The sequence below is a fragment of the Rattus norvegicus genome, unplaced genomic scaffold (assembly GCF_021556685.1).
Source record: "Rattus norvegicus strain SHRSP/BbbUtx unplaced genomic scaffold, alternate assembly SHRSP_T2T unassigned-0000110, whole genome shotgun sequence".
NCBI classification, from domain to species: Eukaryota; Metazoa; Chordata; class Mammalia; order Rodentia; family Muridae; genus Rattus; species Rattus norvegicus.
The window spans coordinates 253,559-280,000 of record NW_028238831.1 but is presented as its reverse complement, the minus strand read 5'-3'; the positions used below and the strand labels follow the sequence as shown (position 1 = coordinate 280,000).

Genomic DNA, 26,442 nt, shown 5'->3' with positions numbered 1-26,442 from the left:
TGTCCCTTCCATTATAAGCAAACTGAAGGTATCAATTGGTCAGCTGAATAGTTCTCTGCTTTCCATTGTTCTCACCATCTCTCCAGTCGTATTTTTTATAAATATTGAATATTAAATATATGTGTGTGTGTGGGGGGGTGTGGCTGTGTGTGCATGAGTTCCTAGGTACGAACCTGAGGGAGGGAGGGAGGGAGGAGGGAAGGAAGGGAGGGAGGGAGGGAGGGAAGGAAGGTCGACCAGTCAGCCTCCTTTCTTTTTTTTAAAAGTTATTTCCTCTTCTTTTCCAGAATTATTTATTTTGTGACTATGAGTACACTGTAACTATCTTCAGACACACCAGAAGAAGGCCTCATCCCATTACCGATGGTTGGGAGCCACCATGTGCTTGCTGGGGATTGAAAACTCAGGACCTCTGGAGGAGCGGCCAGGGCTCTTAACCGCTGAGACATCTCTCCAGCCCTCTTTTTCCAGTTTTAAATAAGCCTCGTTAGTTGAGCGATCTGGGGAGTTGCTTTTCTTTCCAATTTGTGTGTGGGGGGGGGCAGCAATGGATCCAGTATCCAATTCCCCTTTCTCTCGATAACATCTTATTACAGTAAGATGGCTCGATTTCATTTGCAATTACTTTCTTATTCTAGACGAAGGTTGATGAATAAATCTTCTTGTCGCTCCATGAAGGAGGGAATAAAATAATATTTGGCTAGGTCTATATTCCTTCATTTTTATTTCTCTTTGTTTCTTGTCCTTTCTTTAAAAGAAAGAGGTCAACAAATCGGTGTGTACCACCACCACCACCACCACCACCACCACCACCACCACCACCACCACCACCACCACCACCACCGAGTTGTAGGGATCCATTATGGGCCCCTGTCTGTCTGCCTGTCTGATTCATTCGTGTTTATTTAAACGTCCTCCAATGATGGTTGTGCAGTGAAAGAAATGCGTGCCCGAGCTCGAGCTCGTGCGCAAACACACACACACACACACACACACACACACACACACACACACACACACCACACGGGGGGGGGCAATGGGGGGTGAGGAGGAGGAGGAGGAGGAGGAGGATGAGGAGGAGGAAAGCTTGGGTTGGGTGGTTTGAGGATTTGAAGGTTTAGCCCTGCAATGTTCCTTACAACTTAAAAACTTTGTGACACACAAAGCGATATTCATTTTCTCCTTCTACTTTTCACTCTGTAGACCAAGATGGCAGACTATATCAGCCTTTGTGGAATGTGACCTTGTATTGCTTTGCCCTACTCTGCTCTGCTCTGCTCTGCTCTGCTCAACTTAACAGACGTGTTTTTGCTTTTGTTTATGATTTTTGCTTGCTTGCTTGCTCGCTCGCTCCCATGACTTGACTGTGGTTTCCCTTTCTATTACAGCACGGTGACCAGACTGCCTTGGGGTAATCAGAAAGGAGGCCAGAAGCAGTCTTTTTTCTGACGCACTGAGACTACATACCAGCCGATTTGGAGGAAAAGATATCCCTCTCTCCCTCCCTCCCTCCCTCCCTCCCTCCCTCCCTCCCTCCCTCCCTCCCTCCCTCCCTCCTTGACCCATTTTCCCTCTTTCCCGATACACTCAATAAATTTAAAGTAAATCAATGAATCAAGTCTCTAGTAATTTATTTGTTGGGATTTATTTGTTGGAAATTATCCCTCCACACCTTCGCCCCTCCCCCCACCACTCGAGGATGTCTCCCTGGGGGGGGGGCGGGGGTTGGGTGGACTCGTGTAGGCATACCTCTCCTCCCTTGGCTTTCCGGTCCACTTCGCTCCAGCATACCTAACTCTTTGGAAATGGTAATAGAGTTCATGACACACCCTCACAGAGAGAGGAAGAGTCCGATCGTTCACTGATTCGCTCTCACCCAGCCTCGCCCTGACAGCTCAGGCATGTCTAAATCCGAATGTGGGCAATATTTACATGACTTGACTTGGTGCTTCTAACTTTTTCTCTCTCTTTTTTTTTTTTCTTCTTTAGTATTTTTTTCTTTACCCTACAAACAGCACACTGCAGCTGTCTTCGGACACACAGCAGATCGATCCCATAACAGAGGGTTGTGAGCCACCATGGGAATAGAACTCAGGACCTCTGGAAGAACACAGTCAGAACTCTTAACTGCTGACTCCATTATTTCCGATTAATGTTTAATGTTTATTTTATTTTATTTTATTTTATTTTCGGAGCTGGGGACCGAACCCAGGGCCTTGTGCTTCCTAGGCAAGCGCTCTACCACTGAGCTAAATCCCCAACCCCAATGTTTAATGTTTAAATAAATAAACCTTGTAAAGAAATTAAGCATCTTAAAACCATAGGCATGTGCATCCCCTCCTCATTCGTTCATTCCCTCGCTCATTCATTCATTCATTCATTCAGACAGACAGACAGACAGACAGACAGACAGACAGACAGCAACCAAAGTCTAGCCTTTAACAAAGCAAGAAAGCATACCCTGCGGGACGCACAGATGAATTCCTGAGGCTTACCCTGCAGAGCTTACATGAGGCTTAGTAAAGGACTGACCTGACAACAGCTACCTACATACGTTGAAAAGTCTACCTGGTATTGACGGATGATGACAAACTGTATGTGTGATACAAAACTGTATGTGTGGTTCCCCTTATAACTCATCTCGAAGAGCCCAGCTGTTGGGGCTCGTTCTTTTGGGGGGAAATGGAGGCTTTTCATCTTTCCCAAAGCTCCTCCTAGATCCTTTCTGTCCATCTGTCCATCCGTCCGTCCGTCCGTCTGTCCGTCCGTCCGTCCATCAAATTCTACCCTAGGCCTGCCCTTAGGTTGGTGGTCGTCCATTGAGTGCTAGTGACTTCTGACTTGTCTCTGTCTTCCCCTCTGAGAACTGTATTTAGATCTGATGCAGGCACGCAGGCAGGCAGGCAGGCAGGCAGGCAGGCAGGCAGGCAGGCAGGCAGGCCCTCCCTCGTTTTGAAACAGACAGACAGACAGACAGACAGACAGACCAAAGGGTCAATGACTGACTGCACTTAAAGGGGCTGTTGACTCCTCTTTGGAGTTACCGCTGTTTAAAACTTGCTTGATAAAATAAAGTCATCGAATCCAAACTACGCAAAGGGGACACTATAACAAATTACGACTGCTTGTGTATATAGAAAACAGGGTTTTTTCTTTCCCTTATTCCATTATGTATGTTTGCTTTTCTTCAAGAATAAAACCGGCTAGGTGGTGCCTCGGAGACTTTATTTTTTTTCCCCCCAGGAGTCCCTTCGGGCCCTGCCAGCGGGAGCCTGGACCTCTGAGGCCAGAGAGGGTGTGCTGTATCCCCGGCTCGCTCCCTCCCTCCTGGGATCAATCTAAAAAATGGACAGTTTTGGACACAAGCTTAAGTAATGTTCAGCTCATTCATGCAAGAGAGGTGTAGGAAGGACAACACCCCCACCCCCACCCCCACCCCCACCCCTACCCCCACCCGACCAAATAATACCCTAACCAATAAAAACTAGCTCCTTACTCCTCCGCCTGAGGATTTCTGCGGTCTCATGGTTTGTTCTTGGTTGTTGTTGTTGTTGTTGTTGTTGTTGTTGTTGTTTTGTTTTGTTTTGTTTTGTTTTGTTTTGTGTTTTTCAGACTTTAAGACAAATGTAGGGGTTGGGGATTTAGCTCAGTGGTAGACCGCTTGCCTAGGAAGCACAAGGCCCCGGGTTCGGTCCTCAGCTCCGAAGAAAAAGGAAGAAAAAAACAAAAACAATAAGACAAATGCTTGTTGTGATTCTCATTTCATTTCAAGGCTGCTATTCTCTAAATCAGAAGGACTCCCTTACAATTCTTCATGGGTAAACTTGCTTTACATCCCTGACATCAACAACAAAAAGAATTCAGAAAGTGGTGATGGACCAATCTGTTTGGGTGTTTCTTGCCTGCTTGACCTTGACTCGCACAAGAGAGCATAGAGAATAAAATAAAGTAGGTGGATGGAGAGATGGCACCGTCGTTAAGAGCACTGATTGCTCTTACAGCGGTCCTGAGTTCAATACCCAGCCAACACATGGCGGCTTGCAACCATCTGTAATTGTCAATCATGCCCTCTTCTGGGGTGTCTGAAGACACCTACAGGGTACTCGAATAGACATAAAACAAACAAACAAACAAACAAATCTTTAACAATTAAAAACAAAAAGAATAAAATAAAGCGAAGGACCCGCCTTGGAGACCTGCCCGGTATTGCTCCAGAGTCTACTTTTTAAAACACAGAGATAGGGGTTGGGGTTTTAGCTCAGTGGTAGAGTCCTTGCCTAGCAAGCTCAAGGACCTGGGTTCAGTCCTCAGCTCTGGGGGAAGAAAAAAAATACACACACACACACACACACACACACACACACACACACACACACACATATAGATAGATAGATAGATAGATAGAGAGAGAGAGAGAGAGAGAGAGAGAGAGAGAGAGAGAGAGTTTGACAGCAATAAAAAACAAAACAAAACCACTTTAAAATACAGAGATGTAAGGATACTCAGAGGGCTCAGAGGAAGCAACCAAGTGTTTGTTATATGGGTGCCAACAATATGGTTCATCTCTTCTTCTCTTCCACGTGGCATGGTGGCCAAGGTGGTGGGGAAACCACACAGTGAAAGGAATTGAACTACAGCACACAAGCAAGTCTCCCTCCCAGACATGAATAAAACTGAAATTAGGCTAAATGTACAATGAAAGGAAGCCAGGTGTTCGTGCATGTCTTTATTTCCATCATTCAAGAGGCAGAGGTGTTTAGAACTGTGTCTCTGTGAGATAGAGGAAGGCAGGCAGGCAGGCAGGCAGGCAGGCAGGCAGGCAGGCAGGCAGGCAGGCCTGATCTAGGTACTGATTTCCAGGTCTATGTGCAGACACCCCTGACTCAAATAAAGGAGTGAAAAGGAAAAAAAAAAATACAATTCACCTGGAAGGGTCAGCCAGCCATCAGATGCAGTGAACTAGAAAATTGGGATTCTCAACTGAGGCCTGTTCCCTCCCTCCCTCCCTCCCTCCCTCCCTCCCTCCCTTCCTTCCTTCCTTCCTGGCTTACAGACAGCCAGGTCCAAGCCCAAAAGAGTCCAGCAAGGAGCTTAGAGACTATGAGAGAGTGCACAGGTGTTCTAGGGAGGAATCAGCTCACCACCCAGCATCCCCATTTGGGTTCTTGTGCAATCGACACAGGGAGATTGACAATCTGGAATTTAGTGAGAAATCAAACAAGGGACACAGAATGCAAAATATTTATTTACACAGCAAGTGGGTCAGTTGGATTAGCAAGCTAGGACACCCACCCCCGACCCCATCCCAGCCCCCTACCACTGCCGGGTCTCCCTTCCTTGTTATCCCTTTCTCATGCCTCCCTCAATATGGGCACACAGGACCAGGAACATGTTTCTCTCAAAAACGCGTTTTCTGCTGTGAACTCAGTCTGGCAGAGAGTGAGTGGGTGAAGGATCCCTAAAGACCAGAGGGTTTATTAGAGGAAGGCTACCTCACAGTGTTCTTCACACCAGGAACAACAACAACAACAACAACAACAACAACAACAACAACAACAACAACAACAGCAGCAGCAACAGCAACAGCAACAATGAATCAACAAATGGTGGACAGGAGATGAGCAGGGATGCTGGGGGGATGGGAGGGAGGGTAGGGCTGGTGAATCTGCACCTCCCTGAAGGTCTGCCTGTGAAATACTGGTTGATATATGCCTAGTTGAGGACAATATTCCCCTCTCCTGTGGTTTTCAATGGGAGATGACTTCATTGCCAGAGACTATGGAATTGTTTCCATTTTCCCCTTCAAGAACTGTGTTTAGATCTGTTACAGACAGGCTCTGGGTTTTGAAACAAACAAACAAACACACACACACACACACACACACACAACGAGAGAGAGAGAGAGAGAGAGAGAGAGAGAGAGAATAGAGAAAAACAGAGACAGACACAAGAGAATTTGATCTCTCTCTCTCTCTCTCTCTCTCTCTCTCTCTCTCTCTCTCTCTCTTTCTCTCCCCCTCCCCCTCCCCTAGTTTCTCAGACTGGGTTTCTCTGTATTCGTCTGTAGGGCGGGAAGGACTGAAACTCTCAGATTCACCTTTCTCTGCCTCCCTAGTGCTGCTTTGATGGTAGTTTGGGGAGATTGGGATAGGAAGTAAAAAAGCTTGAGTGCTGATATCAAAGCCTCCCCTCCCCCCACATGCATGCATGCATACACACACACACACACACACACACACACACACACACACACACCCCTACCTGTCTCCTTCACACAGTTATTAAAAACTTTTTAACTGTGATCTAGAAAGTGTCTAGATCATAGCTTCAGAGTCAGCACATCCTCTCCATACAGAAGACACTGACTGACTGACTGACTGACTGACTGACTGACTGACTGACTGACGGACGGACGGACGGACACACACACACACACACACACACACACACACACACAAATACATATTTATATATTTAAAATGATGCTTAAAAAAAACCCGTCTTCCTGTATAACGGAGGTTTAAAGGGAATCTGGCTGACAGCACGTTTTTGTGGTGTTTTAATTCCTTTTTTTTTTTTTAACCAAATAGGAGGGAGATCTGTTGTCCCTTTTATTAAAAGCCAAAGTATTAAGTGGCGAGCCGATGTTTCAACTTTCACCATTCTGTTCCTTTCACCAAAAAGAGGGGTTCTTTGGCTTTTCCTTTCCTTTTTGAAACAAAACGAAAGGAGGAGCTCGACCAGTTGGCCTAGCTTCCCTGTTCCTTTTCCCTCTTCCATGGTATGCTCGATGAAATAAAGTAAACAAATGAAGTTTCTAGTTATGTATTTGTTTGGGAGACCCGAACTATCTCTCAAGAGAGAGTTGCGGGTGTTGGGGATTTAGCTCAGTGGTAGAGCGCTTGCCTAGCAAGCGCAAGGCCCTGGGTTCGGTCCCCAGCTACGGAAAAAGAAAAAAAAAAAAGAAAAAAAAAAAGAAAGAAAGAAAGAAAGAAAGAAAGAAAGAAAGAAAAGAAAAAAGAAAAGGAAAAAAAAACGAGAGAGTTGCATCTCCCCGCCCCCCCCCACACAAGGCCTCCTCCCTGTATGTGGGGGGAGGGGAGGGGTGGACAGGAGCTAGCTGAGAGGGGGTGGGGTGGGGCGGGGCTGGAGAATATGCAGGTTCCTGAAGGTCAGTCGGGGAAGTACTGCTGCTGCCCTAGCACGCTTCAGTGCCTCTTTAGAGTTTAGAGTTTTCTAAAGTTTTCTGCCTGAAATCAGCGAGTGATGATTTCACTGTGAAATGATGTCTGATCATCGCTCTCGCTGTCCTGTCAGGGCTCCGGCTCCTGGCAAATGTCTGACTGAAGGAAACCTTAGTTAGACTCACACCCAGCTGTTTGGAAATGGTAATGGAGTTGATAGCACACCCTGGGGGAAAGAGGCAGACTCCCTTTTTGCTCACTCTCAATTCCCAGCCTCGCCCTGCCAGCTCGGGGATTTCTAAGTAAGGGTGAATCTGGACCATATATGTACAGGGTTTGGCGTTTCTGATTCATGTTTAATGTTTAGTTAAATAAAGCTTGTCAAGGGCTGGAGAGATGGCTCCGAGGTTAAGAGCACTCACCGCTCTGCTCTTCCAGAGGTCCTGAGTTCGATTCCACAGAAACCACATGGTGGCTCACAACCCTCTGCAAAGGGATATCCCATGCACTCTACTGCCCTGTGTATGTGAAAAGGGCTTTAGTGTACTCAATGTAAGTGAAAATAAATAAGTAAACCTTTAAAAGAATGAAACAAAATGAAGCTTGCAAAGAAATTGAGCATCTTAAAATGCCAGGCACGTTTATCCGCTCCTTTTATTTTATTTCGTGTGTGGATCACATAACCACAGAGGTGGTTCCCCTTCCCTTAACCTCGACAGCCCAACTGGGACAGAAGTGCAAACTATCATCTACCTATCTGGGAGTGGAGTGGTTGGATACAGGGAGATGGAGCATTTGCAGTTAGTAAAGTTCTGATGTCGGTTTTTATTTCCTTTCATTTTTGGATAGATATCGGGAGCCTTTTTTTTTTTTAAGTACAAATTTTGTTTTCTGTGCAACATTCTGATCATAGTTTCCCATCGCAAAGCTCTTTCCAGATCCTTCCTCCCCATCCACCACCCCGTACTAACCCAGGCCTGCCCTTAGATGTGGTTGATGCATACCCAGGTGAGTCTCCATTGGAGAAAGGACGATATTCCCATCTCCTATGACTGTCAATGGCCGATGACCTAAATGCCAGTGACTTCGGACTTGACTCCATTTTCCCCTCTGAGAACTGGGTTTGGATCTGTTGAACGCAGGCAGGCCCTCGGTTTTGAAACAAACAAACAAACAAACAAACAAACAAACAAACAAACAAACACACCAAAAAATATTTAAAGCAGGCAACAACTGCCTGCACGCCAAGAGACTGTTGACTCCTCTTTGGAGATAGTACGATGTGAAACTTGCTTAATACAGTAGAGTCCACACAACACAAAGGGAACACTTTAACAAATTATGAAGGAGAGAGGGGGGTATGTTTATCTACCTCCTCTTGTTTCTCAGACTAGAGATTTCATCTTCCTCTGTCTCTCGAGTGCTGGTGGCTTTGCTGCTGGTTTGGGGGGTTGGGATAGGGATAGGAAGAGAAAAGGCTTGAGTGCTGATTTTAAAGCTCTCTCTCTCTCTAAAGCTCTCTCTCTCTAAAGCTCTCTCTCTCTCTCCCCCCTCCTTCTCTCTCTCTTTACACACACACACACACACACACACACACACACACACACACACACACACACACACTGGAGAGGAAGACAGGAAGACCTATCTAGATGCAACGTGAAGAAGGCCTATGTCAGATGAGTTAATGGCTAGGGAACTGTTAGCTGGCTAGTCTGCCATTTTGTTGCAGTTGCTAGTATTATAAGGACACTTTCTCATTGGTTGTTTCTGCTGTTGCTGCCAGAATTCATTACATATTCTGTTAGGCTCTTCTGTGTGATAACACACTCAGAAACCGAACACTGTAGGAGTCAGTCTAACTGCTTTCTTTGTTGTCTAGTTACCCGCAATAATCTTGGACCTGAACTGAACACCCAGCAGCACTTCCCGCACCCACCCATGTATAAGCTTTTATAACCTGGACCACCAACACTAGAGCGACAGGGCAGACAGAGACTATTTGGAACCGGACTTCCATTTTGAGTTTTTGTTTGTGTTCTTGTTTTTTTCTCCTGTCCTGTCCTGTCCTGTCCTGTCCTGTCCTGTCCTGTCCTCTCTGTCTGTCTGTCTGTCTGTCTGTCTGTCTGTCTGTCTGTAAATCCACACATATAGTTCTTTCCACATCTTATATCTCAAAACAAATAATGCTTGCTGTGATCCTCATTTCATTCAAGGGTACTACTCTCTAGACCAGAGGAGCCCCCTTACAATTCTCCACAGGTAGTGATGACCGGAGTGTTCAGTGCGACTAAGCAGGAATTATATGGTTGCCGCCATTATGCTTGATCTTACCGAAGGTAGGGTTGCGGGGCATGGTTGCCACGATGGCGACCAGTAGACCGTGATTGAGGAGACGGAACAATAATTAACCTACAATTCTCCCTCTCGGTCAACTGTTTCTCTGTCACTCTCTGTCTCTCTTCCCTCCTTCCCTCCCCCGTCTCTCAGACCTGAATGAGCATTGGAACTAAAGTAAATGTACATGTGAAAAGAAGCCAGGTGTGGTGCTGCATGTCTTTGATTGCATCACTTGAGAGGTGAAGGTGGGTAGAACTCTGTGAGCAGGCTGCAGACCTGATCCAGGTACTGATTTCCAGGGCTTTTGTGCAAAGACCCCTGACTCAACTAAAGAAATGAGGAGGAAAATAAAGAAACAGATACAATTAACTTGGAATAAACCAAACAAACTAAGAAAAAGGAAAGGCAGTAATGGAGTGGCCTGGCTTACAGAGGAGGGGCAGACATTTATCTGCCATTGCCTCCTCGGTTGAACACACAAACACACGCATGGGGGAGGGGGAGAGACAGAGACAGAGAGAGACAGAGAGACAGAGAGAGGAAGAGAGACAGAGACAGGGAGACAGAGAGAGAGACAGACACAGAGAGAGAGAGACAGACAGACAGAGACAGAGAGACACAGAAAATTCGATCTCTCTCTCTCTCTCTCTCTCTCTCTCTCTCTCTCTCTCTCTCATCACAGGCTGAGCTCAGGGACAGTGAGTTCCACACTCACTCAGAGAAAAACTCTGTCTCCAGTCACCCTCACCCACACGCCTTCAAAATGATCCATTGTACTATTTTAGATTTATGTCTGAGGAGCCCCTCTCCCTCCGCCTCCTCCTGTTACGTTGTAGAAACGTTTAATCCCAAACAGGGCTTCTCTCCTACCCTGCCTTGATGATTCTGTTCCTGGATAAAAGATACACAAGCTTTATTATCTACAGGAAGCCTTAAATAGCACTAGAAGACCTGGGCAGGCAGATATCTACCCTCTAGGTTGTTAGTTTTGGGGGTTTTGTTTGTTTGTTTGTTTTTGTGTTTTTTGTTGTTGTTTTTAATTTTTTTAGATTTGTTTTTTATTTATCTGAGTATGCTGCAGTTATCTTCAGACACACCAGAAGAGATCAATCAGATCTCATTACAGATGGTTGTGAGCCACCATGTGGTTGCTGGCAATTGAACTCAGGACGTCTGGAAGAGCAGTCAGTGCTCTTAACCGCTGAGCCATCTCTCCAGCCCCTGTTGTTGTTTTTTGTTTTGGTCAAAAACCTGGATTCTCGGGGTTGGGGATTTAGCTCAGTGGTAGAGCGCTTGCCTAGCAAGCGCAAGGCCCTGGGAAGAGCAAGGTCCCCAGCTCCGGAAAAAAAGAAAAGAGGAAGAAAAAACAAACAAAACAAACAAAACAAAAAAAAACCCTCTGGATTCTCAGGAGCTGTGTGGTGTGTCCTCTTATGTTCTGGTGCCCTCTTCTGGCATGCAGACATATAGGAATCAGAGAGAGCCCACATTTTTGTCCAGGAACAAACAAACTGCCAAACTGCCAAACAAACAACAAAGGATTGTAGGTTTTGACTGGCTCTGTAGGTTTCAGAGAAAGGCAGGGCAGACCTCTGTGAGTTTGGGACTAGACTACTCTACCGAGCAAGTTCCAGGGAGGGATTCCACAGGAGCACAGTGGACTGGACAAAATTTTGACTTTGTAATTTTATTTTTTGCCCAATTGGGATTTATGATTTGATTGTCACAAAACTTATACCTTTCATTTTATTTTATTTTCGGCCAAAATTTCATTTTCAGTTTCACTTCCGATTTAACTTTTAATTTCTTGTCGCGCTTATGTTCGGATCGAGTTAATTCTCTGGGGAGCTGTGCCCTTGCCACTGGTGCTGGCAGAAGGGGATCCCGAGATCTAGAGGTTCTGTGTGGTGGGCTGTGTGGCAGAGGAAAAAAATGAAATTAAGAACATATATAAATCTATGGATTTGTATAAGGAGAAACGTATGGTATGGTGGGAAGATGTAAGGGAGAGAAAAATAAAATAGATAGATAGATAGATAGATAGATAGATAGATAGATAGATAGATAGATAGATAGAGTGATTCATGCTCCCAGCCTCCTATGTACAGAGTTCCCCGAGGCGTTTTTACTCGCCAAATAAAGACTGCGGTGTTTCCCAACACACCATGTGAATGTCCGTGGCTGTCGAAATTATTTCATTTATGTTTTTCACGTTTGTCGTCCGTGTCACTTCAAGGCCATTGTGACTTCAGTCTTGTTATTGATTCATATATGCTTTCTATTTCTTTTCATTTTTCAAAACCTTTTTGTCTAAATTGTATTTGTCATTCACCTTGATTTAAACATTTATTAAAGTCCAGTTTGCCATTTATTCGTATTTACTCGTATTTTATTATTATTTTATAAATTTATTCCATCATTTCGTTTCAGTCGTCTATATTTGCCCTTCATCTCGTTCCCGCTTTTCTTTTTTTTTCTTTTTTTCTTTCTTTTTTCAGAGCTGGGGACTGAATCCAGGGCCTTGCATTTGCTAGGCAAGCACTCTACCACAGAGCTAAATCCCCAACCCCGTCGTTCCCACTTTATGTCTGTTAACATTTAATTGTTTTATCTCCCTTGTCCTTCTGTGTCCCTCGTCTTAATTTCTGCTTTATTGTTTTCTTTTTTTTTAAATTTATTTATTTAACGCATGTGAGTACACTGTAGCTGTCTTCAGACACACCAGAAGAGGGCATCAGGTCTCATTACAGATGGTTGTGAGCCACCATGTGGTTGCTGGGATTTGAACTCAGGACCTCTGGGAGAGCGGTCAGTGCTCTTAACCGCTGAGCCATCTCTCCATCCCATCTGTTTTATTGTTTACATCGCACTTACTCTGTTTTTATGGCGATCTATTAACTTTTTTCCATGTCAGTCGTCGGTATCTGTTGATCACCTTGATTTTTTTTTTTCTTTTTTCTTTTTTCGGAGCTGGGGACCGAACCCAGGGCCTTACTCTTGCTAGGCAAGCGCTCTACCACTGAGCTAAATCCCCAACCCCGATCACCTTGATTTTTGTTTTATTGTTTATTCACATTGACTCTTTATTCATTATTATTTTTAAGTAAAATAAAATAAATAAAATTTAAATATGGTAAAAATATTTGTTAAACAGATATTAAAAGGGAGGTCTACAGCAGATTTTTAAACTAACGGGCACACACACACACACACACACACACACACACACACACACACACACACAAATTTCTCCCAGAGGTCCTGAGTTCAATTACCAGCAACCACAAGGTGGCTGACAACCATCTGTAATGGGATCTGATGCTCTCTTCTGGTGTGTCTGAAAATAGCTACAGTGTACTCTTACGCATAAATAAAATAAATAAATCTTTAAAAAAAATAAAATAAAATATGAGGTTGGCTCTCTTTGCTCCTCTCTTTGCTCTTTTGCTCTTCCTCTCTTCCCCTCTTCCCCTTTGTCCCTTCTCTCCCCATTCCCCTCCCAAATTCTCTCCACGTGCTCATGACTGGCCTTTACTCTCTTCTTCTACCTTTCTTCTCTCATTAAACCTCTCCGTGGAGGGGGAGGGGTGTGTGTGTGAGTGGGGGGAGGGGGAATGAGGTTGACCAGTCTTCCTGTGTAACAGAGGTTTAAAAGGAGGCTGGTCGACAAAACGTTTTTTTGTGGTTTTTATCTCTCTCTCTCTCTCTCTCTCTCTCTCTCTCTCTCTCTCTCTCTCTCTTTCTCTCTCTCTTAATCAACTCGGAAGTCGATCTGCTGTCCCTTTTATTAAAAGCCAAAGTATTAAGTGGCGAGCCGATGTTTCAACTTTCACCATTCTGTTCCTTTCACCAAAAAGAGGGGGTTCTTTGGCTTTTCCTTTCCTTTTTGAAACAAAACGAAAGGAGGAGCTCGACCAGTTGGCCTAGCTTCCCTGTTCCTTTTCCCTCTTCCACGGTATGCTCGATGAAATAAAGTAAATAAATGAAGTTTCTAGTTATGTATTTGTTTGGGAGACCCGAACTCTCTCTCAAGAGAGAGTTGCATCTTCCCGCTGCCGCCCCCCCCCCCCACACACACACAAGGCCTCCTCCCTGTATGTGGGGGGAGGGGAGGGGTGGACAGGAGCTAGCTGAGAGGGGGTGGGGTGGGGCGGGGCTGGAGAATATGCAGGTTCCTGAAGGTCAGTCGGGGAAGTACTGCTGCTGCCCTAGCACGCTTCAGTGCCTCTTTAGAGTTTAGAGTTTTCTAAAGTTTTCTGCCTGAAATCAGCGAGTGATGATTTCACTGTGAAATGATGTCTGATCATCGCTCTCGCTGTCCTGTCAGGGCTCCGGCTCCTGGCAAATGTCTGACTGAAGGAAACCTTAGTTAGACTCACACCCAGCTGTTTGGAAATGGTAATGGAGTTGATAGCACACCCTGGGGGAAAGAGGCAGACTCCCTTTTTGCTCACTCTCAATTCCCAGCCTCGCCCTGCCAGCTCGGGGATTTCTAAGTAAGGGTGAATCTGGACCATATATGTACAGGGTTTGGCGTTTCTGATTCATGTTTAATGTTTAGTTAAATAAAGCTTGTCAAGGGCTGGAGAGATGGCTCCGAGGTTAAGAGCACTCACCGCTCTGCTCTTCCAGAGGTCCTGAGTTCGATTCCACAGAAACCACATGGTGGCTCACAACCCTCTGCAAAGGGATATCCCATGCACTCTACTGCCCTGTGTATGTGAAAAGGGCTTTAGTGTACTCAATGTAAGTGAAAATAAATAAGTAAACCTTTAAAAGAATGAAACAAAATGAAGCTTGCAAAGAAATTGAGCATCTTAAAATGCCAGGCACGTTTATCCGCTCCTTTTATTTTATTTCGTGTGTGGATCACATAACCACAGAGGTGGTTCCCCTTCCCTTAACCTCGACAGCCCAACTGGGACAGAAGTGCAAACTATCATCTACCTATCTGGGAGTGGAGTGGTTGGATACAGGGAGATGGAGCATTTGCAGTTAGTAAAGTTCTGATGTCGGTTTTTATTTCCTTTCATTTTTGGATAGATATCGGGAGCCTTTTTTTTTTTTAAGTACAAATTTTGTTTTCTGTGCAACATTCTGATCATAGTTTCCCATCGCAAAGCTCTTTCCAGATCCTTCCTCCCCATCCACCACCCCGTACTAACCCAGGCCTGCCCTTAGATGTGGTTGATGCATACCCAGGTGAGTCTCCATTGGAGAAAGGACGATATTCCCATCTCCTATGACTGTCAATGGCCGATGACCTAAATGCCAGTGACTTCGGACTTGACTCCATTTTCCCCTCTGAGAACTGGGTTTGGATCTGTTGAACGCAGGCAGGCCCTCGGTTTTGAAACAAACAAACAAACAAACAAACAAACAAACAAACAAACACACCAAAAAATATTTAAAGCAGGCAACAACTGCCTGCACGCCAAGAGACTGTTGACTCCTCTTTGGAGATAGTACGATGTGAAACTTGCTTAATACAGTAGAGTCCACACAACACAAAGGGAACACTTTAACAAATTATGAAGGAGAGAGGGGGGTATGTTTATCTACCTCCTCTTGTTTCTCAGACTAGAGATTTCATCTTCCTCTGTCTCTCGAGTGCTGGTGGCTTTGCTGCTGGTTTGGGGGGTTGGGATAGGGATAGGAAGAGAAAAGGCTTGAGTGCTGATTTTAAAGCTCTCTCTCTCTCTAAAGCTCTCTCTCTCTAAAGCTCTCTCTCTCTCCCCCTCCTTCTCTCTCTCTTTACACACACACACACACACACACACACACACACACACACACACACACACACACACTGGAGAGGAAGACAGGAAGACCTATCTAGATGCAACGTGAAGAAGGCCTATGTCAGATGAGTTAATGGCTAGGGAACTGTTAGCTGGCTAGTCTGCCATTTTGTTGCAGTTGCTAGTATTATAAGGACACTTTCTCATTGGTTGTTTCTGCTGTTGCTGCCAGAATTCATTACATATTCTGTTAGGCTCTTCTGTGTGATAACACACTCAGAAACCGAACACTGTAGGAGTCAGTCTAACTGCTTTCTTTGTTGTCTAGTTACCCGCAATAATCTTGGACCTGAACTGAACACCCAGCAGCACTTCCCGCACCCACCCATGTATAAGCTTTTATAACCTGGACCACCAACACTAGAGCGACAGGGCAGACAGAGACTATTTGGAACCGGACTTCCATTTTGAGTTTTTGTTTGTGTTCTTGTTTTTTTCTCCTGTCCTGTCCTGTCCTGTCCTGTCCTGTCCTGTCCTGTCCTCTCTGTCTGTCTGTCTGTCTGTCTGTCTGTCTGTCTGTCTGTAAATCCACACATATAGTTCTTTCCACATCTTATATCTCAAAACAAATAATGCTTGCTGTGATCCTCATTTCATTCAAGGGTACTACTCTCTAGACCAGAGGAGCCCCCTTACAATTCTCCACAGGTAGTGATGACCGGAGTGTTCAGTGCGACTAAGCAGGAATTATATGGTTGCCGCCATTATGCTTGATCTTACCGAAGGTAGGGTTGCGGGGCATGGTTGCCACGATGGCGACCAGTAGACCGTGATTGAGGAGACGGAACAATAATTAACCTACAATTCTCCCTCTCGGTCAACTGTTTCTCTGTCACTCTCTGTCTCTCTTCCCTCCTTCCCTCCCCCGTCTCTCAGACCTGAATGAGCATTGGAACTAAAGTAAATGTACATGTGAAAAGAAGCCAGGTGTGGTGCTGCATGTCTTTGATTGCATCACTTGAGAGGTGAAGGTGGGTAGAACTCTGTGAGCAGGCTGCAGACCTGATCCAGGTACTGATTTCCAGGGCTTTTGTGCAAAGACCCCTGACTCAACTAAAGAAATGAGGAGGAAAATAAAGAAACAGATACAATTAACTTGGAATAAACCAAACAAACTAAGAAAAAGGAAAGGCAGTAATGGAGTGGCCTGGCTTACAGAGGAGGGGCAGACATTTATCTGCCATTGCCTCCTCGGTTGAACACACAAACACACGCATGGGGGAGGGGGAGAGACAGAGACAGAGAGAGACAGAGAGACAGAGAGAGGAAGAGAGACAGAGACAGGGAGACAGAGAGAGAGACAGACACAGAGAGAGAGAGACAGACAGACAGAGACAGAGAGACACAGAAAATTCGATCTCTCTCTCTCTCTCTCTCTCTCTCTCTCTCTCTCTCTCTCTCTCTCTCATCACAGGCTGAGCTCAGGGACAGTGAGTTCCACACTCACTCAGAGAAAAACTCTGTCTCCAGTCACCCTCACCCACACGCCTTCAAAATGATCCATTGTACTATTTTAGATTTATGTCTGAGGAGCCCCTCTCCCTCCGCCTCCTCCTGTTACGTTGTAGAAACGTTTAATCCCAAACAGGGCTTCTCTCCTACCCTGCCTTGATGATTCTGTTCCTGGATAAAAGATACACAAGCTTTATTATCTACAGGAAGCCTTAAATAGCACTAGAAGACCTGGGCAGGCAGATATCTACCCTCTAGGTTGTTAGTTTTGGGGGTTTTGTTTGTTTGTTTGTTTTTGTGTTTTTTGTTGTTGTTTTTAATTTTTTTAGATTTGTTTTTTATTTATCTGAGTATGCTGCAGTTATCTTCAGACACACCAGAAGAGATCAATCAGATCTCATTACAGATGGTTGTGAGCCACCATGTGGTTGCTGGCAATTGAACTCAGGACGTCTGGAAGAGCAGTCAGTGCTCTTAACCGCTGAGCCATCTCTCCAGCCCCTGTTGTTGTTTTTTGTTTTGGTCAAAAACCTGGATTCTCGGGGTTGGGGATTTAGCTCAGTGGTAGAGCGCTTGCCTAGCAAGCGCAAGGCCCTGGGAAGAGCAAGGTCCCCAGCTCCGGAAAAAAAGAAAAGAGGAAGAAAAAACAAACAAAACAAACAAAACAAAAAAAAACCCTCTGGATTCTCAGGAGCTGTGTGGTGTGTCCTCTTATGTTCTGGTGCCCTCTTCTGGCATGCAGACATATAGGAATCAGAGAGAGCCCACATTTTTGTCCAGGAACAAACAAACTGCCAAACTGCCAAACAAACAACAAAGGATTGTAGGTTTTGACTGGCTCTGTAGGTTTCAGAGAAAGGCAGGGCAGACCTCTGTGAGTTTGGGACTAGACTACTCTACCGAGCAAGTTCCAGGGAGGGATTCCACAGGAGCACAGTGGACTGGACAAAATTTTGACTTTGTAATTTTATTTTTTGCCCAATTGGGATTTATGATTTGATTGTCACAAAACTTATACCTTTCATTTTATTTTATTTTCGGCCAAAATTTCATTTTCAGTTTCACTTCCGATTTAACTTTTAATTTCTTGTCGCGCTTATGTTCGGATCGAGTTAATTCTCTGGGGAGCTGTGCCCTTGCCACTGGTGCTGGCAGAAGGGGATCCCGAGATCTAGAGGTTCTGTGTGGTGGGCTGTGTGGCAGAGGAAAAAAATGAAATTAAGAACATATATAAATCTATGGATTTGTATAAGGAGAAACGTATGGTATGGTGGGAAGATGTAAGGGAGAGAAAAATAAAAAATAGATAGATAGATAGATAGATAGATAGATAGATAGATAGATAGATAGATAGAGTGATTCATGCTCCCAGCCTCCTATGTACAGAGTTCCCCGAGGCGTTTTTACTCGCCAAATAAAGACTGCGGTGTTTCCCAACACACCATGTGAATGTCCGTGGCTGTCGAAATTATTTCATTTATGTTTTTCACGTTTGTCGTCCGTGTCACTTCAAGGCCATTGTGACTTCAGTCTTGTTATTGATTCATATATGCTTTCTATTTCTTTTCATTTTTCAAAACCTTTTTGTCTAAATTGTATTTGTCATTCACCTTGATTTAAACATTTATTAAAGTCCAGTTTGCCATTTATTCGTATTTACTCGTATTTTATTATTATTTTATAAATTTATTCCATCATTTCGTTTCAGTCGTCTATATTTGCCCTTCATCTCGTTCCCGCTTTTCTTTTTTTTCTTTTTTCTTTTTTCTTTTTTCAGAGCTGGGGACTGAATCCAGGGCCTTGCATTTGCTAGGCAAGCACTCTACCACAGAGCTAAATCCCCAACCCCGTCGTTCCCACTTTATGTCTGTTAACATTTAATTGTTTTATCTCCCTTGTCCTTCTGTGTCCCTCGTCTTAATTTCTGCTTTATTGTTTTCTTTTTTTTTAAATTTATTTATTTAACGCATGTGAGTACACTGTAGCTGTCTTCAGACACACCAGAAGAGGGCATCAGGTCTCATTACAGATGGTTGTGAGCCACCATGTGGTTGCTGGGATTTGAACTCAGGACCTCTGGGAGAGCGGTCAGTGCTCTTAACCGCTGAGCCATCTCTCCATCCCATCTGTTTTATTGTTTACATCGCACTTACTCTGTTTTTATGGCGATCTATTAACTTTTTTCCATGTCAGTCGTCGGTATCTGTTGATCACCTTGATTTTTTTTTTCTTTTTTCTTTTTTTCGGAGCTGGGGACCGAACCCAGGGCCTTACTCTTGCTAGGCAAGCGCTCTACCACTGAGCTAAATCCCCAACCCCGATCACCTTGATTTTTGTTTTATTGTTTATTCACATTGACTCTTTATTCATTATTATTTTTAAGTAAAATAAAATAAATAAAATTTAAATATGGTAAAAATATTTGTTAAACAGATATTAAAAGGGAGGTCTACAGCAGATTTTTAAACTAACGGGCACACACACACACACACACACACACACACACACACACACACACACACAAATTTCTCCCAGAGGTCCTGAGTTCAATTACCAGCAACCACAAGGTGGCTGACAACCATCTGTAATGGGATCTGATGCTCTCTTCTGGTGTGTCTGAAAATAGCTACAGTGTACTCTTACGCATAAATAAAATAAATAAATCTTTAAAAAAAATAAAATAAAATATGAGGTTGGCTCTCTTTGCTCCTCTCTTTGCTCTTTTGCTCTTCCTCTCTTCCCCTCTTCCCCTTTGTCCCTTCTCTCCCCATTCCCCTCCCAAATTCTCTCCACGTGCTCATGACTGGCCTTTACTCTCTTCTTCTACCTTTCTTCTCTCATTAAACCTCTCCGTGGAGGGGGAGGGGTGTGTGTGTGAGTGGGGGAGGGGGAATGAGGTTGACCAGTCTTCCTGTGTAACAGAGGTTTAAAAGGAGGCTGGTCGACAAAACGTTTTTTTGTGGTTTTTATTCTCTCTCTCTCTCTCTCTCTCTCTCTCTCTCTCTCTCTCTCTCTCTCTCTTTCTCTCTCTCTTAATCAACTCGGAAGTCGATCTGCTGTCCCTTTTATTAAAAGCCAAAGTATTAAGTGGCGAGCCGATGTTTCAACTTTCACCATTCTGTTCCTTTCACCAAAAAGAGGGGGTTCTTTGGCTTTTCCTTTCCTTTTTGAAACAAAACGAAAGGAGGAGCTCGACCAGTTGGCCTAGCTTCCCTGTTCCTTTTCCCTCTTCCACGGTATGCTCGATGAAATAAAGTAAATAAATGAAGTTTCTAGTTATGTATTTGTTTGGGAGACCCGAACTCTCTCTCAAGAGAGAGTTGCATCTTCCCGCTGCCGCCCCCCCCCCACACACACACACAAGGCCTCCTCCCTGTATGTGGGGGGAGGGGGAGGGGTGGACAGGAGCTAGCTGAGAGGGGGTGGGGTGGGGCGGGGCTGGAGAATATGCAGGTTCCTGAAGGTCAGTCGGGGAAGTACTGCTGCTGCCCTAGCACGCTTCAGTGCCTCTTTAGAGTTTAGAGTTTTCTAAAGTTTTCTGCCTGAAATCAGCGAGTGATGATTTCACTGTGAAATGATGTCTGATCATCGCTCTCGCTGTCCTGTCAGGGCTCCGGCTCCTGGCAAATGTCTGACTGAAGGAAACCTTAGTTAGACTCACACCCAGCTGTTTGGAAATGGTAATGGAGTTGATAGCACACCCTGGGGGAAAGAGGCAGACTCCCTTTTTGCTCACTCTCAATTCCCAGCCTCGCCCTGCCAGCTCGGGGATTTCTAAGTAAGGGTGAATCTGGACCATATATGTACAGGGTTTGGCGTTTCTGATTCATGTTTAATGTTTAGTTAAATAAAGCTTGTCAAGGGCTGGAGAGATGGCTCCGAGGTTAAGAGCACTCACCGCTCTGCTCTTCCAGAGGTCCTGAGTTCGATTCCACAGAAACCACATGGTGGCTCACAACCCTCTGCAAAGGGATATCCCATGCACTCTACTGCCCTGTGTATGTGAAAAGGGCTTTAGTGTACTCAATGTAAGTGAAAATAAATAAGTAAACCTTTAAAAGAATGAAACAAAATGAAGCTTGCAAAGAAATTGAGCATCTTAAAATGCCAGGCACGTTTATCCGCTCCTTTTATTTTATTTCGTGTGTGGATCACATAACCACAGAGGTGGTTCCCCTTCCCTTAACCTCGACAGCCCAACTGGGACAGAAGTGCAAACTATCATCTACCTATCTGGGAGTGGAGTGGTTGGATACAGGGAGATGGAGCATTTGCAGTTAGTAAAGTTCTGATGTCGGTTTTTATTTCCTTTCATTTTTGGATAGATATCGGGAGCCTTTTTTTTTTTTTAAGTACAAATTTTGTTTTCTGTGCAACATTCTGATCATAGTTTCCCATCGCAAAGCTCTTTCCAGATCCTTCCTCCCCATCCACCACCCCGTACTAACCCAGGCCTGCCCTTAGATGTGGTTGATGCATACCCAGGTGAGTCTCCATTGGAGAAAGGACGATATTCCCATCTCCTATGACTGTCAATGGCCGATGACCTAAATGCCAGTGACTTCGGACTTGACTCCATTTTCCCCTCTGAGAACTGGGTTTGGATCTGTTGAACGCAGGCAGGCCCTCGGTTTTGAAACAAACAAACAAACAAACAAACAAACAAACAAACAAACAAACACACCAAAAAATATTTAAAGCAGGCAACAACTGCCTGCACGCCAAGAGACTGTTGACTCCTCTTTGGAGATAGTACGATGTGAAACTTGCTTAATACAGTAGAGTCCACACAACACAAAGGGAACACTTTAACAAATTATGAAGGAGAGAGGGGGGGTATGTTTATCTACCTCCTCTTGTTTCTCAGACTAGAGATTTCATCTTCCTCTGTCTCTCGAGTGCTGGTGGCTTTGCTGCTGGTTTGGGGGGGTTGGGATAGGGATAGGAAGAGAAAAGGCTTGAGTGCTGATTTTAAAGCTCTCTCTCTCTCTAAAGCTCTCTCTCTCTAAAGCTCTCTCTCTCTCTCCCCCCTCCTTCTCTCTCTCTTTACACACACACACACACACACACACACACACACACACACACACACACACACACACACACTGGAGAGGAAGACAGGAAGACCTATCTAGATGCAACGTGAAGAAGGCCTATGTCAGATGAGTTAATGGCTAGGGAACTGTTAGCTGGCTAGTCTGCCATTTTGTTGCAGTTGCTAGTATTATAAGGACACTTTCTCATTGGTTGTTTCTGCTGTTGCTGCCAGAATTCATTACATATTCTGTTAGGCTCTTCTGTGTGATAACACACTCAGAAACCGAACACTGTAGGAGTCAGTCTAACTGCTTTCTTTGTTGTCTAGTTACCCGCAATAATCTTGGACCTGAACTGAACACCCAGCAGCACTTCCCGCACCCACCCATGTATAAGCTTTTATAACCTGGACCACCAACACTAGAGCGACAGGGCAGACAGAGACTATTTGGAACCGGACTTCCATTTTGAGTTTTTGTTTGTGTTCTTGTTTTTTTCTCCTGTCCTGTCCTGTCTGTCCTGTCCTGTCCTGTCCTGTCCTCTCTGTCTGTCTGTCTGTCTGTCTGTCTGTCTGTCTGTCTGTAAATCCACACATATAGTTCTTTCCACATCTTATATCTCAAAACAAATAATGCTTGCTGTGATCCTCATTTCATTCAAGGGTACTACTCTCTAGACCAGAGGAGCCCCCTTACAATTCTCCACAGGTAGTGATGACCGGAGTGTTCAGTGCGACTAAGCAGGAATTATATGGTTGCCGCCATTATGCTTGATCTTACCGAAGGTAGGGTTGCGGGGCATGGTTGCCACGATGGCGACCAGTAGACCGTGATTGAGGAGACGGAACAATAATTAACCTACAATTCTCCCTCTCGGTCAACTGTTTCTCTGTCACTCTCTGTCTCTCTTCCCTCCTTCCCTCCCCCGTCTCTCAGACCTGAATGAGCATTGGAACTAAAGTAAATGTACATGTGAAAAGAAGCCAGGTGTGGTGCTGCATGTCTTTGATTGCATCACTTGAGAGGTGAAGGTGGGTAGAACTCTGTGAGCAGGCTGCAGACCTGATCCAGGTACTGATTTCCAGGGCTTTTGTGCAAAGACCCCTGACTCAACTAAAGAAATGAGGAGGAAAATAAAGAAACAGATACAATTAACTTGGAATAAACCAAACAAACTAAGAAAAAGGAAAGGCAGTAATGGAGTGGCCTGGCTTACAGAGGAGGGGCAGACATTTATCTGCCATTGCCTCCTCGGTTGAACACACAAACACACGCATGGGGGGGGGGAGAGACAGAGACAGAGAGAGACAGAGAGACAGAGAGAGGAAGAGAGACAGAGACAGGGAGACAGAGAGAGAGACAGACACAGAGAGAGAGAGACAGACAGACAGAGACAGAGAGACACAGAAAATTCGATCTCTCTCTCTCTCTCTCTCTCTCTCTCTCTCTCTCTCTCTCTCTCTCATCACAGGCTGAGCTCAGGGACAGTGAGTTCCACACTCACTCAGAGAAAAACTCTGTCTCCAGTCACCCTCACCCACACGCCTTCAAAATGATCCATTGTACTATTTTAGATTTATGTCTGAGGAGCCCCTCTCCCTCCGCCTCCTCCTGTTACGTTGTAGAAACGTTTAATCCCAAACAGGGCTTCTCTCCTACCCTGCCTTGATGATTCTGTTCCTGGATAAAAGATACACAAGCTTTATTATCTACAGGAAGCCTTAAATAGCACTAGAAGACCTGGGCAGGCAGATATCTACCCTCTAGGTTGTTAGTTTTGGGGGTTTTGTTTGTTTGTTTGTTTTTGTGTTTTTTGTTGTTGTTTTTAATTTTTTTAGATTTGTTTTTTATTTATCTGAGTATGCTGCAGTTATCTTCAGACACACCAGAAGAGATCAATCAGATCTCATTACAGATGGTTGTGAGCCACCATGTGGTTGCTGGCAATTGAACTCAGGACGTCTGGAAGAGCAGTCAGTGCTCTTAACCGCTGAGCCATCTCTCCAGCCCCTGTTGTTGTTTTTTGTTTTGGTCAAAAACCTGGATTCTCGGGGTTGGGGATTTAGCTCAGTGGTAGAGCGCTTGCCTAGCAAGCGCAAGGCCCTGGGAAGAGCAAGGTCCCCAGCTCCGGAAAAAAAGAAAAGAGGAAGAAAAAACAAACAAAACAAACAAAACAAAAAAAAACCCTCTGGATTCTCAGGAGCTGTGTGGTGTGTCCTCTTATGTTCTGGTGCCCTCTTCTGGCATGCAGACATATAGGAATCAGAGAGAGCCCACATTTTTGTCCAGGAACAAACAAACTGCCAAACTGCCAAACAAACAACAAAGGATTGTAGGTTTTGACTGGCTCTGTAGGTTTCAGAGAAAGGCAGGGCAGACCTCTGTGAGTTTGGGACTAGACTACTCTACCGAGCAAGTTCCAGGGAGGGATTCCACAGGAGCACAGTGGACTGGACAAAATTTTGACTTTGTAATTTTATTTTTTGCCCAATTGGGATTTATGATTTGATTGTCACAAAACTTATACCTTTCATTTTATTTTATTTTCGGCCAAAATTTCATTTTCAGTTTCACTTCCGATTTAACTTTTAATTTCTTGTCGCGCTTATGTTCGGATCGAGTTAATTCTCTGGGGAGCTGTGCCCTTGCCACTGGTGCTGGCAGAAGGGGATCCCGAGATCTAGAGGTTCTGTGTGGTGGGCTGTGTGGCAGAGGAAAAAAATGAAATTAAGAACATATATAAATCTATGGATTTGTATAAGGAGAAACGTATGGTATGGTGGGAAGATGTAAGGGAGAGAAAAATAAAAAATAGATAGATAGATAGATAGATAGATAGATAGATAGATAGATAGATAGAGTGATTCATGCTCCCAGCCTCCTATGTACAGAGTTCCCCGAGGCGTTTTTACTCGCCAAATAAAGACTGCGGTGTTTCCCAACACACCATGTGAATGTCCGTGGCTGTCGAAATTATTTCATTTATGTTTTTCACGTTTGTCGTCCGTGTCACTTCAAGGCCATTGTGACTTCAGTCTTGTTATTGATTCATATATGCTTTCTATTTCTTTTCATTTTTCAAAACCTTTTTGTCTAAATTGTATTTGTCATTCACCTTGATTTAAACATTTATTAAAGTCCAGTTTGCCATTTATTCGTATTTACTCGTATTTTATTATTATTTTATAAATTTATTCCATCATTTCGTTTCAGTCGTCTATATTTGCCCTTCATCTCGTTCCCGCTTTTCTTTTTTTCTTTTTTCTTTTTTCTTTTTTCAGAGCTGGGGACTGAATCCAGGGCCTTGCATTTGCTAGGCAAGCACTCTACCACAGAGCTAAATCCCCAACCCCGTCGTTCCCACTTTATGTCTGTTAACATTTAATTGTTTTATCTCCCTTGTCCTTCTGTGTCCCTCGTCTTAATTTCTGCTTTATTGTTTTCTTTTTTTTTAAATTTATTTATTTAACGCATGTGAGTACACTGTAGCTGTCTTCAGACACACCAGAAGAGGGCATCAGGTCTCATTACAGATGGTTGTGAGCCACCATGTGGTTGCTGGGATTTGAACTCAGGACCTCTGGGAGAGCGGTCAGTGCTCTTAACCGCTGAGCCATCTCTCCATCCCATCTGTTTTATTGTTTACATCGCACTTACTCTGTTTTTATGGCGATCTATTAACTTTTTTCCATGTCAGTCGTCGGTATCTGTTGATCACCTTGATTTTTTTTTTCTTTTTTCTTTTTTTCGGAGCTGGGGACCGAACCCAGGGCCTTACTCTTGCTAGGCAAGCGCTCTACCACTGAGCTAAATCCCCAACCCCGATCACCTTGATTTTTGTTTTATTGTTTATTCACATTGACTCTTTATTCATTATTATTTTTAAGTAAAATAAAATAAATAAAATTTAAATATGGTAAAAATATTTGTTAAACAGATATTAAAAGGGAGGTCTACAGCAGATTTTTAAACTAACGGGCACACACACACACACACACACACACACACACACACACACACACACACACAAATTTCTCCCAGAGGTCCTGAGTTCAATTACCAGCAACCACAAGGTGGCTGACAACCATCTGTAATGGGATCTGATGCTCTCTTCTGGTGTGTCTGAAAATAGCTACAGTGTACTCTTACGCATAAATAAAATAAATAAATCTTTAAAAAAAATAAAATAAAATATGAGGTTGGCTCTCTTTGCTCCTCTCTTTGCTCTTTTGCTCTTCCTCTCTTCCCCTCTTCCCCTTTGTCCCTTCTCTCCCCATTCCCCTCCCAAATTCTCTCCACGTGCTCATGACTGGCCTTTACTCTCTTCTTCTACCTTTCTTCTCTCATTAAACCTCTCCGTGGAGGGGGAGGGTGTGTGTGTGAGTGGGGGGAGGGGGGAATGAGGTTGACCAGTCTTCCTGTGTAACAGAGGTTTAAAAGGAGGCTGGTCGACAAAACGTTTTTTTGTGGTTTTTATTCTCTCTCTCTCTCTCTCTCTCTCTCTCTCTCTCTCTCTCTCTCTCTCTTTCTCTCTCTCTTAATCAACTCGGAAGTCGATCTGCTGTCCCTTTTATTAAAAGCCAAAGTATTAAGTGGCGAGCCGATGTTTCAACTTTCACCATTCTGTTC

The 26,442-nt window shown here is 44.3% G+C and overlaps 1 long non-coding RNA gene across 2 annotated transcripts in view; it reads left to right on the top strand.

Moving 5' to 3' along the window:
- The window catches only part of LOC147997621 (uncharacterized), an 18,656-nt gene extending 17,038 nt beyond the window's left edge, over window positions 1-1,618 (top strand). The window contains exons 2-3 of one of the 2 annotated variants that reach the window (XR_015647672.1): window positions 288-486; window positions 1,389-1,618. This is a non-coding gene — a long non-coding RNA (uncharacterized LOC147997621). The remainder of the gene's footprint in view (window positions 1-287; window positions 487-1,388) is intronic. The other variant, XR_015647673.1, reaches the window with a different exon arrangement.
- Window positions 1,619-26,442: the final 24,824 nt, after the last annotated feature.